Genomic DNA, 12413 nt, shown 5'->3' with positions numbered 1-12413 from the left:
CATTGCACTCAGTAATAACTGCCCAGTTCCAGATTGAACTACTGTAGGTCAGAGGCTCATAGTTACCAAATGCAAGAGAATATAGACTATAGGTGAAATAAGGATTGGGTAATGGATTGACATCTGCAAGGCATGTTTGGGTAACAAACATGGGGCAAGGCTCCTCCCTCTTGTGATCCAGTGCCACCCTTTTAGAAAGCTTAAATCTCACCAGCCTGACCCAGTGATGAACATTCAGAACCAGATTCTGAATGCACCATGAAGGCCAGAAGCGTCTTTGCTTTTGTGGGACTGCTGGCCCTCTGGACACAGCTCTCACCTGCATCTTGCATGCCACCACTAGGTAGGTTTTGAATTAAGCTGCTTCTCCTTCTGTCTGATACCAGAGTTGTATATAAAATATATTTTGCTGATCAAGCCATCTATGGCCTTTTGTGGGAGGTGGGTTATTGCTTGGTTTGTCTTTGTTATGTATTTATGTGAGCTAGTGTGGTGTAGTGGTTAAGAGCAGTAGTCTCGTAATCTGGTGAACCTGGTTCGCGTCTCCGCTCCTCCAGGTGCAGCTGCTGGGTGACCTTGGGCTAGTCACACTTCTCTGAAGTCTCTCAGCCCCACTCACCTCACAGAGTGTTTGTTGTGGGGGAGGAAGGGAAAGGAGAATGTTAGCCGCTTTGAGACTCCTTAGGGTAGTGATAAAGCGGGATATCAAATCCAAACTCTTCTTGTTTTCTCATTTTGTATTTTTATGTTGTACACTGCACTGTGATCTTTGGGTGAAGGGAGGTATATAAATTAAATTTTTAAAAAATGAAATGGTACCGTTTACCAGTTTCTGAGGCCCTTGCTTCAAGTTTCACTGCAAAAGACTTGTGGTAGGACAGCATGAACAATTTTCTGGCAAAGGACCTGCTGGACCTTTTGGATCGTTTACTGGCAAACACTACTTAGCTCTGCTCAGGAATTCTAAGAACCTCCCCCGCAAATACTGAGAATTAAATGGACTTTTAAAAAAGTTTCTTATGCAAAAAAATATATATGCAGATTCATTCTAATGCTGTTGAGTAAACAATATAATGCCATCCTGCCAAAACTGGTTAAAATCAGTGCAGTTTTGAAAGATTCGATCTACAATCTTGAATGCAAATGGTGCCCAATTGTAATCAAAAATTCTCCTCGATATCAGAAACTGTCGTGCAAAATTTGCTTCCTCTCGTGCTTCAGATGAAACCAAATCCCGTAGTTCCAGGTCCACTTACAAGGGCTGCACTCAGAGGGAATCACAAACAGGTTAACAGTATTCTCCCTTGTGAGAAAGAATGTCAATATGCTTTTTTAAATAAATGTTTCTATAAACTAAAACATAAAAATATATTTGCATGTCCTGCAGGTGGCTAAGGCTAAGTTAGAACCTTTCTCTGTGGCATTGAATTTTCACTGTATAGCAGCTTCTCCCTCTGTTTTTAATCAAGGAGCAGTGCACTTTCCTTTGTAACCCGGCCTTTGTCTGACCTGATCTACACCCTATGCCCTTTTTAAAATGCGGGCTATTTTTAGGGGTTTTTTATTGGGTTGCTGTTTGTATTTTGATTCTATGTATGTGATCCTTTATGTCAGTGGTGGCCAAACTTGGCCCTCCAGATGTTTGGGGACTACAGTTCCCATCATCCCTGACCACTGGTCCTGTTAGCTAGGGATGATGGGAGTTGTAGTCCAAAAGCAGCTGGAGAGCCAAGTTTGGCCATCACTGCTTTATGTGAACCGCCCTGAGATCTTCGGGTATAGGGTGGTATAGAAATTAAATTAATAATAATAATAATAATAATAATAATAATAATAATAATAATCCCTTATCCCCCTTCTGGCTGTGTGAAGTGGTACACATGTACCACTTCTCAAGCAGGTCTTCTTATACTTGCACCGAACCATTTACTGAAGCATTGTGTTCTTCCCATACATTCCCATCTTCATTCAACTTCTGCTCATTCAGCTTTCGATTCCCACAGGCTGATTTTGTGATGCGACCCGCAATCACCCAAAGTCCAGTAACCATTAACTCAATGGCTGGTTGTATATAATTCACATAGGACTTTCCTGTGCACATAATGTTTTGCTATCCTTGTTTCATTTAAGTTCACAACAACGCTTTTAGGCATAGTATATTTTGGTATTTGTTAACCCGGCTATTTTCTACTTCCAGAAAAAATTGGAACTTGCCCCACCAATCCATTCAAATGCAGTGTAAAAGGACAGGATGCTTGCAACCATGACTATGACTGCGAGGGGATTCAAAAGTGCTGCTACTTCAACTGTGGCAAAATTTGCAGAAACCCACAAGGTATGGTGTATGGCTAAACCTGGTTCTTCTGTGTTGGCTTTTTGTGGCTGATTTCCTACGATACGTTGTCATTTAGTGCTTTAGGTGAGCCTGAGACACAGTAATCTGCTGAAGGCAATCAAATGAACTTTATGTTTAAATAAGGATCTGTAGTTAGGATTCCCCAGACCAAAACCAATACTCTATCCATTCCCCATGAGTAGAAACTGCAGGTAGGAAAAAGCTATGTAAGGATCTGTGAGGCTCTAAAGTATATAAAGAACCATTGCGGATGCTGATTGCAATTAGATAGCTGCCAGAATTCATAATAACTGACCCACTCTGGCAGATATATAAGATGAAATAGACAATGGGCTACCTTTTTAATCATTGCTACATCCCCAAAAATGGGAAGATGGACACAAAATGTCACTTTGTACAAAGCATAACTTTGATACAAAGTATTATCTTCCATAACTGGAACATAGAAACAAAGTGCTTCTCTCAATGGAAGAGCAAAGGCAGCCTCTCTCTATCAACAGCTGGTTCTTTGGAATTCAATTTGGGCGCCACCCAAATTCCCAAGTTCTCTCTCTCTTAAGCACACAACACAGTTCCTCATTTGAGAAGAGCTTCTTCTTTGAGCAATTACAGTGGACACTCGGGTTGCGAATGTGATCCATGCGGGATGCACATTCATAACCTGCAGCGTTGGCAACCCGCAGCGGCGCATCTACACACACGCGGGTTGCGATTTGTCTCTTCTGCACATGCGCAAAGCACAATTTGGTGCTTCTGTGCATGCGCGACCGCCGAAACCCGGAAGCAACCCATTCCGGTACTTCCGGGTTTTGGCAGTGGATGGCGCTGTGGATTAAACCACAGAGCCTAGGACTTGCCGATTAGAAGGTTGGCGGTTTGAATCCCCGTGAAGGGGTGAGCTCCTGTTGCTCAGTCCCTGCTCCTGCCAACCTAGCAGTTTGAAAGCATTTCAAAGTGCAAGTAGATAAATAGGTACCGCTCCAGCGGGAAGGTAAACAGCGTTTCCGTGTGCTGCTCTGGTTTCGGTGTTCCATTGCGCCAGAAGCGGCTTAGTCATGTTGGCCACGTGACCCGGAAGCTGTCTGCGGACGAACACCGGCTCCCTCGGCCTATAGAGTGAGATGAACACGCAACCCCAGAGTCGTCTGCGACTGGACCTAATGGTCAGGGGTCCTTTTACCCTTTACCTTTAACCCAAAAAAACACACAACCTGAAGCATCTGTAACCCGAAGTATGACTGTAGTGACATCAGGTTACATGTGAATCTCGAGGTCATTGATGTTAACTTTCTCTCTTTTTTTTCCTTTTTTTTAAAGATATTTATTAGAATTTTGTATAATAAGACAAACATCACAATCCGAACAGAAAAATACAATAAAAAACATAGATAGAATAAAAGAAAACAGAAAACAAAGAAAATCTGGTTTTTTACTTATTATCTTTATAACCCTCTTTCCTGACTTCCTCACATCTCCCTTTTCTGTGTTCCCCTTTACACAATCAAATTCAGCAATTCCTTACCCTCTTTCAAATCTTATTCAATAATAAACATTTCAAGCTATTATGTCTCCGGTTTTTCCTTTCTTTTTAAAACCATTTTTGCATGTTCTTTATAACTTAATCCCTTGTATCATTTTGTTTAGAATTAACATAATTTTAATCTGGTCTTTTCACCCTTTTCTTTTAAAACATTTTTGCTTATTCCTTCTAGCTATGTCACTGATGCCATATTATCTTATAGCCAACATCAATTTAGCATACAAACATTTTACAATGTTTTTGGAGATAGTCCTTAAACTTCTTCCAGTCCTCTTCCACCGACTCTTCTCCCAGGTCTTGGATTCTGCCAGTCATTTCTGCCAATTCCATACAGTCTATCACTTGCATCTGCCATTCTTCCAGGGTGGGCAAATCTTGTGTCTTCCAGTACTTTGCGATGAGTATTCTTGCTGCTGTTGTTGCATAAATAAAAAATGTTCTGTCCTTCTTTAGCACCAATTGGCCGACTATGCCCAATCTTTCTCAAGATTCACATGTAATGTGATGTTACCAAACAGTGGCCACGAGGAAAAAAGATTTGCCATTTAGTAACACAAATTGTTACCTAACAGCATAGGTGATGAAAGTGGTAGCTGCTATATGGAGTTGTTATCAGAAATCAATACTACTGACACTTTCCTGCTGCTTCCTAGCATTTGGGAAAACCTGCTGGTTTCCTCACACAGCACCCTTCCCAAGCCCACAAAAGTATTTTGAGGGGGGAAACTTAGTTATCTGCAAAATGTGAGTAACGTAAAAAATATTAAAAATAAAAAGGGTAAAGGGAAAGGACCCTAGGATGGTTAAATCCAGTCAAAGGCGACTATGGGGTGGCCGGCGCTCATCTCACTTTCAGGCCGAGGGAGCCATCATTTGTCCACAGACAGCTTTCTGGGTCATGTGGCCAGCATGACTAAACTGCTTCTGGTGCAACAGAACACCGTGATGGAAACCAGAGAACACAGAAACAGTTCTTTACCTTCCTGCTGCAGTGGTGCCTATTTATCTATTCGCACTGGCATACTTTCAAACTGCTAGGTTGGCAGGAGCTGGGACAGGGCAACAGGAGCTCACTCTGTTGTGGGCATTCGAACTCCTGACCTTCCAGTCAACAAACCAAGAGACTCAGTGGTTTAGACCACAGCACCATCCACATCTCTGAGAATGTGAGTAACTGGGCACTTATTGCATGAAAAAGTGATTGCCTACAAAAGAGCCCATCACTCATGTATTGTGGGGGCCGAAGCCCCCATGGTCCCTAGGAATTGGCTCCTGTGTTATGGGTGGATTTCAGCACCATGCTCTTCCAATCATTCTATCTATTGAAGCATTTGAGCTCCGCTTGGACGCTTTTCTGAGGGCTCTTCCCAACTGTCCCCAAAACCCTTTGTGTGGGGATGGCTAGGTCAAGGAAGGGGGAAAGCCCTGTTGTGCAAGCAGAACTCCTTTCACTGGGCTTTCCCTGACAGGACTCATGATGCGAATCCCACCCTTAATTTATTCCCACCCCCCAAATGTCAGTGGCAGGTGGGGGGAAATCATGATCAGGGGTGCAGTGAGACAGGACTATTCAAGACACACTGAAGTCCAAATGCAAACCATCCCACAAATACAACATTTGGGGCTGGGGAATCAGAGACTGCCTGCCCATCTACAGATTGTTTTTTGGATCACAGACACCTGGAAGCAGAGTTGATGTTTCCTCTTGAGGTTTGGAATGAAAGGAAAAGCTGATATCAGCACATTTCCTGTGAACTCTCAGGTGTTGGACCACTGCAACTTCCACGCTTCTCCCAGATATCTCATTGTCAGTGTCAGGGTTTTTTTTACACTCCATGATGATTGAATTGCTCCATGGAATATGCTGGATAAGCTATCCATGTTTGCTGCTTTTTTTGTCACTGGGAAGTTTTGTAAGGCTTTCCAGTGTTGCAGGAGAGTGTCCAGAGAGATCTTTTGCAATGCTGATTAAGACAGAAATGACCACATCTTCTGCTGTTTTATAGCAGCCATAGGTCAAGGGGTTCAACAGACAAATATATAAGCCTAGGGGGGAAATGACGTTTCTGCACTGGAAGAAGCCAGCATGGTTTTCAAGGAGAAAACAACATACCTCCCACTTTGGAGAGCTGACAACATATTTGGGAAAGTTTAAACCCAGGCTTCAGCCTTAGTCATCTTCAGGGACAATGTCATGAAGACGTTGACCACCTGTCTCATTGCGGAGGCATCAGTCTGGGAGCTGCTTCTGTGCAGAGTGTGATCTGACTCTGACTGCAGAGGAGTGCGTATGAAATACACAACTGCAAAAAGTATGTTCAAGTAATAAGACCCACCCCTAAACAGGAAAGGAATGAAGGAATGTAGCTCAGTGGGAGAGCACATGCATTTCAGAAAAAGGTATTGGGTTCAAATCTCAGCAACTCCAGGTAGAGCTATTGTGTTGCACCTCATTTTGGACTTTGGCTGTGGTTCTGGCACTGCCCCTGTTAACTCCTGGCTGCATTGCCTGTGTGCTACCGGAATTAGGACAATGCCCTCTGGTTACCACTGGCTCATGTGAATGAGCCCCAAATAACGCATGCTGATGAAGACTAATACAGAGGGAATGGTAAAGGTAAAGGGACCCCTGACCATTAGGTCCAGTCGTGACCGACTCTGGGGTTGCGGTGCTCATCTCGCTTCATTGGCCGAGGGAGCCAGCGTACAGCTTCCAGGTCATGTGGTCAGCAGGACTAAGCCACTTCTGGCGAACCAGAGCAGCGCACGGAAACGCCGTTTACCTTCCTGCCAGAGCGGTACCTATTTATCTACTTGCAGCGCCACCCGCATCCCCAGAGGGAATGGTACTGCATGAAATTTCTTGCTCTGGAATCGCTCCCAGTTCTTAGAGAACAGTCTGAAACTTATTAGCATGTTCATTAAAGAGGTGGTGAAAGAGAGCAGTTGGCTGTTGGCAGAGGCTGGCTTTCAGTAATCAACTTCCCTGTTTCTGCCTTGTGGGGAAACCTCTTTCCCAAGCTTGACAGTTGTGTTTTCCTTGCCAAATCAACCCGAGAAATGAAGCAAATTCACAGTTGCAGCTAGGACTAGGGACCTATACAAATACAACTAGTCCTTTCTCCAGACCAAAGGTATGAAAACGCTAGCTTCCCATCAAACTTAAAAGCCGCATTCTGAGGGAGCCATGAAGACTCTTAGCTGTTTGGGCAGAGAATATGGCAATATTGGTACGTATCTATTCTTTAAATATGTTTTGGCCTTTTCATCACACACCTACAGTTGTCACCATCAATCCCTCTCTTGGGAAATGTTTGGTAAGATTGCTAAGAATTTGTGGTAAGTCTCAAAGTTTCCTCAATTTTCCAGCTATATGAAATGACAGCTAATGTGCTGTGTGGCCCTTTTTTCCAAAGCTATGCACAAAAACCCCATAAATTTCTGCCTTGAACCCTCTGCAAAGTGTGCCAGTTGAGACACAAATGCTAACCATCCCATGAGGTTGGCTGCCATTTTCTTCTTTGTGTGCAGAACTTCCTTTGTCCTGTCGCACCTTAGAACTGGCAACATTGAGGTGCTGAGAGCAACAGAGTTTTTGTGGCCCAATCCAGATGTAACCAGAAGACCTTTGCTGCTGACAAACATTGTTGGGTTCAGGCACAGAAATGAACGTCAAAGGCTCCCTGGGGGGTGGGTGTAGAACTGTCTTCTTTTTGTTTCATGCAGCAATATCTCTGCTGAAAGGTAAGCGCTCAAAGCAACAGTTTCTAGCTCAACCCAGACGTGATTAGAATACTGTTCCTCGATCTAAAAATAATGGCATGTGGGAACCAAGGGCACAGTCACTGGCCTTGAACTGTGCCTGCACTTAATAAAATGAGTCACACCTACACTACTCAGAAAATGGGACCTCTAAAGTGGCGTTTCCCAAACTATAAAACTCTGGAGAATTAAAGTTTTGCAAGATGTTAATACATTTTAGCACCATACGTCCCTCTGCTGGCAACTTGGTGAGCTGTCCAAACCCTCCTACCTGAAACATTGTACAGTTGTTTGTCAGTGAGTCTTAGAACTTCCTCTTGCTGTATCTATTTGACTTAGCCTTTCAGACGCCCACTTCGAAACAACTGCCTCAGGCAGAGGTAACATATTGTAACACACCACCCCAATCTCCCCAAGTGGTGCAAAGTTTCAGGGGTTGCAGGCATCTTGACCAGGGTCTGTGCTCCCTTTTGGGACAATGAGGCATAACAGAGACTGTGATGCCCTTATTCCCTTATGGGGGACACAAGAGCCCTTATAAAGTCCTTTGTAGGTTCTCCATCGGAAGGAGAAAATAACAGAGGCCAACCAGAGAATATGGAGAAGCAAAGCAGCTAGTAAGCCTGATCTTTATTGAAACTGTTGCAACAGGGTGCTCCTCTCACATGCAGGAAAGGAGGAGGACCCAGAACAAAAGCGTGCCTTATATAGACATTTTAAATTGCCTTCCCTGGAGCTCAAGACCACCCCTCCATACATCATACATACATCACAGAAGGGGTGTAACCCAAGACCACCCCCCACAAACATCATATCTACATCACAGAAAAGGCGGTCTACAACAGAAATCTGAGTGCGTTGTTTATCTCCTGTCTGGCAGGTTAACTGTTAATGGTCACTTGATTGGATACCATGGGGGAGCCTGGCCAGTCTTTTGTAATGACAAATGCTTAGTTCCTGAGCCAGGTCACAGGCTCACCCTATTCATACACAGACATACCCTTAGGACAGGATTTGTGTACGAAAAGACAATGGGGAGGCTTTTCCATTTTCTTTCAACCTTGTGGAGAAATATTTGAGGTCAATTTGGGAGGGACAAAATGGTTTCAGGACGTTTTCTGTGGGGTTTCAGACATGTGGTTTTTATATGCAGTTATGAACATTTTATCTTTTATATATATGTAAGACCTTAATTTTTTTTTATTTCACCTTTATGATACAGTATATGGTTTATTTGTGCACAAATGTAACCTACTCATAGATGAAGGGATTGCATAGCCTCCAACATTTCCCCAATGAAAATAGGGACATCCTATTCCATAATAATAATTTTACTATTTACACCCCGTTCATCTGACTGGGTAGCCCCAGCCACTCTGGGTGACTTCCAACACAATAAAAACATAATAAAACACTAAACATTTTTTTTAAAAAAAAAACCTTCCCTATACAGGGCTGCTGTAAGATGGCTTGGGGGTTGCATAATTCCATATCCTCCATTATTTCTCTGATGAAAATAGGGACGTCCGAAGGGAAAGCGGGACATTCCGGGATCAAATCAGAAATGGGGACGGCTTCTGTAAATCCAGGACTGTCCCTGGAAAATAGGGACACTTTGAGGGTCTGGGATTGCAGAGGATAAGAAGCAGGGCCCATGATTGGCACTTGCTGAGGAACACAAGTGGGGTTCCTGTGAACATCTGTTTAGCATCTGTAAGCATCTGTTTATCCACTGTGTGAGCAGAATGTGGAGAAACGTGGACAGTGATCCACATTCCTTTGATATGATTTTCACACTCCAGCCCCCTGCTATGATCATTGTTAACACTGAACACAGCGATGTCCAACCAGTCAACCGCGATCGAAAGGTAGATCCCCAGTCGATCGTGGTCGATCACAGGATCCTTATCGATTGCGGGATTAAAAGCAATGTACAGTGGTACCTCGAGTTAAATACTTAATTCGTTCCGGAGGTCCGGTCTTAACCTGAAACTGTTCTTAACCTGAAGCACCACCTTAGCTAATGGGGCCTCCTGCTGCTGCTGGAGCATGATTTCTGTTCTCATCCTGAAGCAAAGTTCTTAACCTGAGATACTATTTCTGGGTTAGCAGAGTCTGTAACCTGAAGCGTATGTAACCCAAGGTACCACTGTACAATGAATGTTTCCACCCTCCGCTCCCCTCCTGCTGTCCCTACATAGTGTCTAAAGGGCGATCTTTTATAGCCTTCTGCCGACGTTAGTTGGCCTTATTGTTTTTTGCGCTTGTCAGTGTCGTAGTTAACAGAGAGCCTTCCCTCCCTAAAAGAAGCACTGCAACTCTGCCCACCTCCCCAGAAAAAAGTTCAACAACTTTACCCCAGCCAAAAAACCTCAACAAGTATTCTCTCCCCCCCCCCCCCAAGAAAGCTCAACAACTCTGTCCTCGCCCCCCCCCCCCCGGGGAAAAACCTCAACAACTTTTGCCTCTCCCCTCTAAATAAAACTCCTCCTCCCTCCAATGACAATGGGTAGATCACTGCCAGTTTTTTTAATACTGGAAGTAGATCACAGTCTCTTGGGAGCTGGATGTGCCTAATAGATGCTAACCAACCAAGAACTATGTTGCCTGTAAATTGGATTACATAGGCTAAAAGCCCTAACCATTTCTAGGGTTCTCTTCAGCTCCATCCAGCAGACTCAGTTTCTCAGATCATTGCTTAGTATAAATTGCCAAGAAGAAGAAGAAGAAGAAGAAGAAGAAGAAGAAGAAGAAGAAGAAGAAGAATGATGATGACACAAAATAATTACAACTGGCAAAGCTCTGATCTAGACAACTTTATTGGAAGATTTGTGTTTCAGCCAGATCACGCCGAGGTTCCATTGGATGACTGTGGGAACAAGTTGTCTCCTGCTCTGCAGATGCATCCTATGTCTCAGGTACTTTATACTGGATCCACACAGCGCAAGGCACAGTCAGAGAAGCAGCACTTCTTCACCCCTTTGCACTGAGTGTCATGAGTACACTCCTCCCTCAATATTTCCGGACATTTGAAAACTTCTTTAGGACAGTTTTTAGGCTTTTCTGTAGTAAAGATGGGTGACAACACATAAGCATTATACTTTTTCTTTTTAAAAAATGTTCTACCCATAAAATGATCCACCCATAGCCACGTGGCTCATTTTTCAAAGCCCTGAAGATTAGCATTTAGGGATCGCCTTGTCAGGGACCTAAGTGAATGAGGGAAATGGAATTGTGCCATTTTTAGGTTCCAAAGGCTCTTAGACACACAAGTTAGCAAGCAGATGTGGAACATCATTTCATGCAATTGGCAAGCCACATGAATAATTATACTAATAATTTATTATTTATACCCCACCCATCCGGCTAGGTTTCCCCAGCCGCTCTGGGCGGCTCCCAACAGAATATTAAAAACACAATAAAACATCAAACATTAAAAGCCTCCCTAAATGGCTGTCTTCAGATGTCTTCCAAAAGTCAGATAGTTGTTTATTTCCTTGACATCTGATGGGAGGGCGTTCCACAGGGCAGGAGCCACTACCGAGAAGGCCCTCTGCCTAGTTCCCTATAACCTCACATCTCGCAGTGAGGGAACGACCAGAAGGCCCTCAGAGATGGACCTCAGTGTCCGGGCAGAACGATGGGGGTGGAGATGCTCCTCCAGGTATATATAAATACTCTGGACCAGCTTTGCCTGGTATTCAGCTCTTGCTTTGCCAGCTGCAAAGCACTATCTGCCAGCCATGTTTCATGCCTTGACCTCCGTCTCTGGCTCATGCCACCTCCTCAAGCTACTGATCTTCTGGACCCTGGACTGGAAAGCGTACACTCTTGGAATGGATAGGTTAAGGCTGTCCACAGACCTGGCATTGTCCCCAGCATGCTGGATCAGACCAAGTATGATCGAGTGCAGCCTTCTATCTCTCAGTGGCCAATCAGATGTGCCTATGAAGCCCAGAAGCAGGAAAGAGACACAAAATTCCTTTCCCACTCATGGACTCCAACATCAGCAGCAGAGCAGACTCCCATGAGACAGGGGTGGACTCTCCTTCCTTGGAGGTTATTAAGCAGAGTTTGGATGGCCATCTCTCATGGATGCATCATCTGAGGTTCCCTCACTGCCTGACTCTACGATTCTATGATCTACTGTGGGGAGAGGCATTCTGCTGTTTGAATGTTTGACGTTTTATTATGTTTTTACATTTGGCTGGAAGCCACCCAGTGTGGCTGGGGAAAGGGCGGGGTATAAATATCCTTAGTATTGTTTTATTTATAATTATTAAACTTGCATACCGCCCTATACCCACAGGTCTCACGGCGGTTCACAGGATAGAATCACAATATAAAAACGCAGAATAAAAACAGAAACAACTGAATAACCCCTCCCCCCAACTACGTTTTAAAAGGGCATTGGATGACAATCAACCAAAGGCCTGGTTAAAGTGGAACAATTTCTGTTTTCCTTTACAATCGGCATCTTTATTGCCTGGGAAGGGAACTGCAAAAGTGAGGCAGTGTTTTGGCTCTGCACAGATCAGCTGAATGAAACTGCTGTATGCCTCTGGCTTCCCCAACCTGGTACCCTGCATATTCTTTTCTTTATTGTGGTGATTTCCAAATGTCATACTATGACTTCCATCATACCTTGCTGGCTGCCACTGATGACAGCTGTGGTCCAGTGACACCGATCAAATGTTTATACCCCAAACCTCCATTGTGAAGAGATGAGACACCAATTAAACATCCTTTAAGGGA

General features: G+C 44.0%; 1 protein-coding gene and 1 long non-coding RNA gene across 2 annotated transcripts in view; both read left to right on the top strand.

Moving 5' to 3' along the window:
• The window catches only part of SDC4 (syndecan 4), a 236189-nt gene that overhangs the window by 210126 nt on the left and 13650 nt on the right, over window positions 1-12413 (top strand). The window lies entirely within an intron of this gene.
• On the top strand, window positions 206-2335 carry LOC310847461. Its single transcript, XR_014565819.1, has 2 exons — window positions 206-343; window positions 2198-2335. It is a non-coding gene; the product is annotated as an uncharacterized lncRNA (long non-coding RNA).

The sequence above is a fragment of the Podarcis gaigeae genome, assembly GCF_964106915.1.
Source record: "Podarcis gaigeae genome assembly, chromosome: 6".
NCBI lineage: Eukaryota > Metazoa > Chordata > Lepidosauria > Squamata > Lacertidae > Podarcis > Podarcis gaigeae.
The sequence above is the reverse complement of the archived record's forward strand: the minus strand, read 5'-3'. Positions and strand labels throughout refer to the sequence as shown.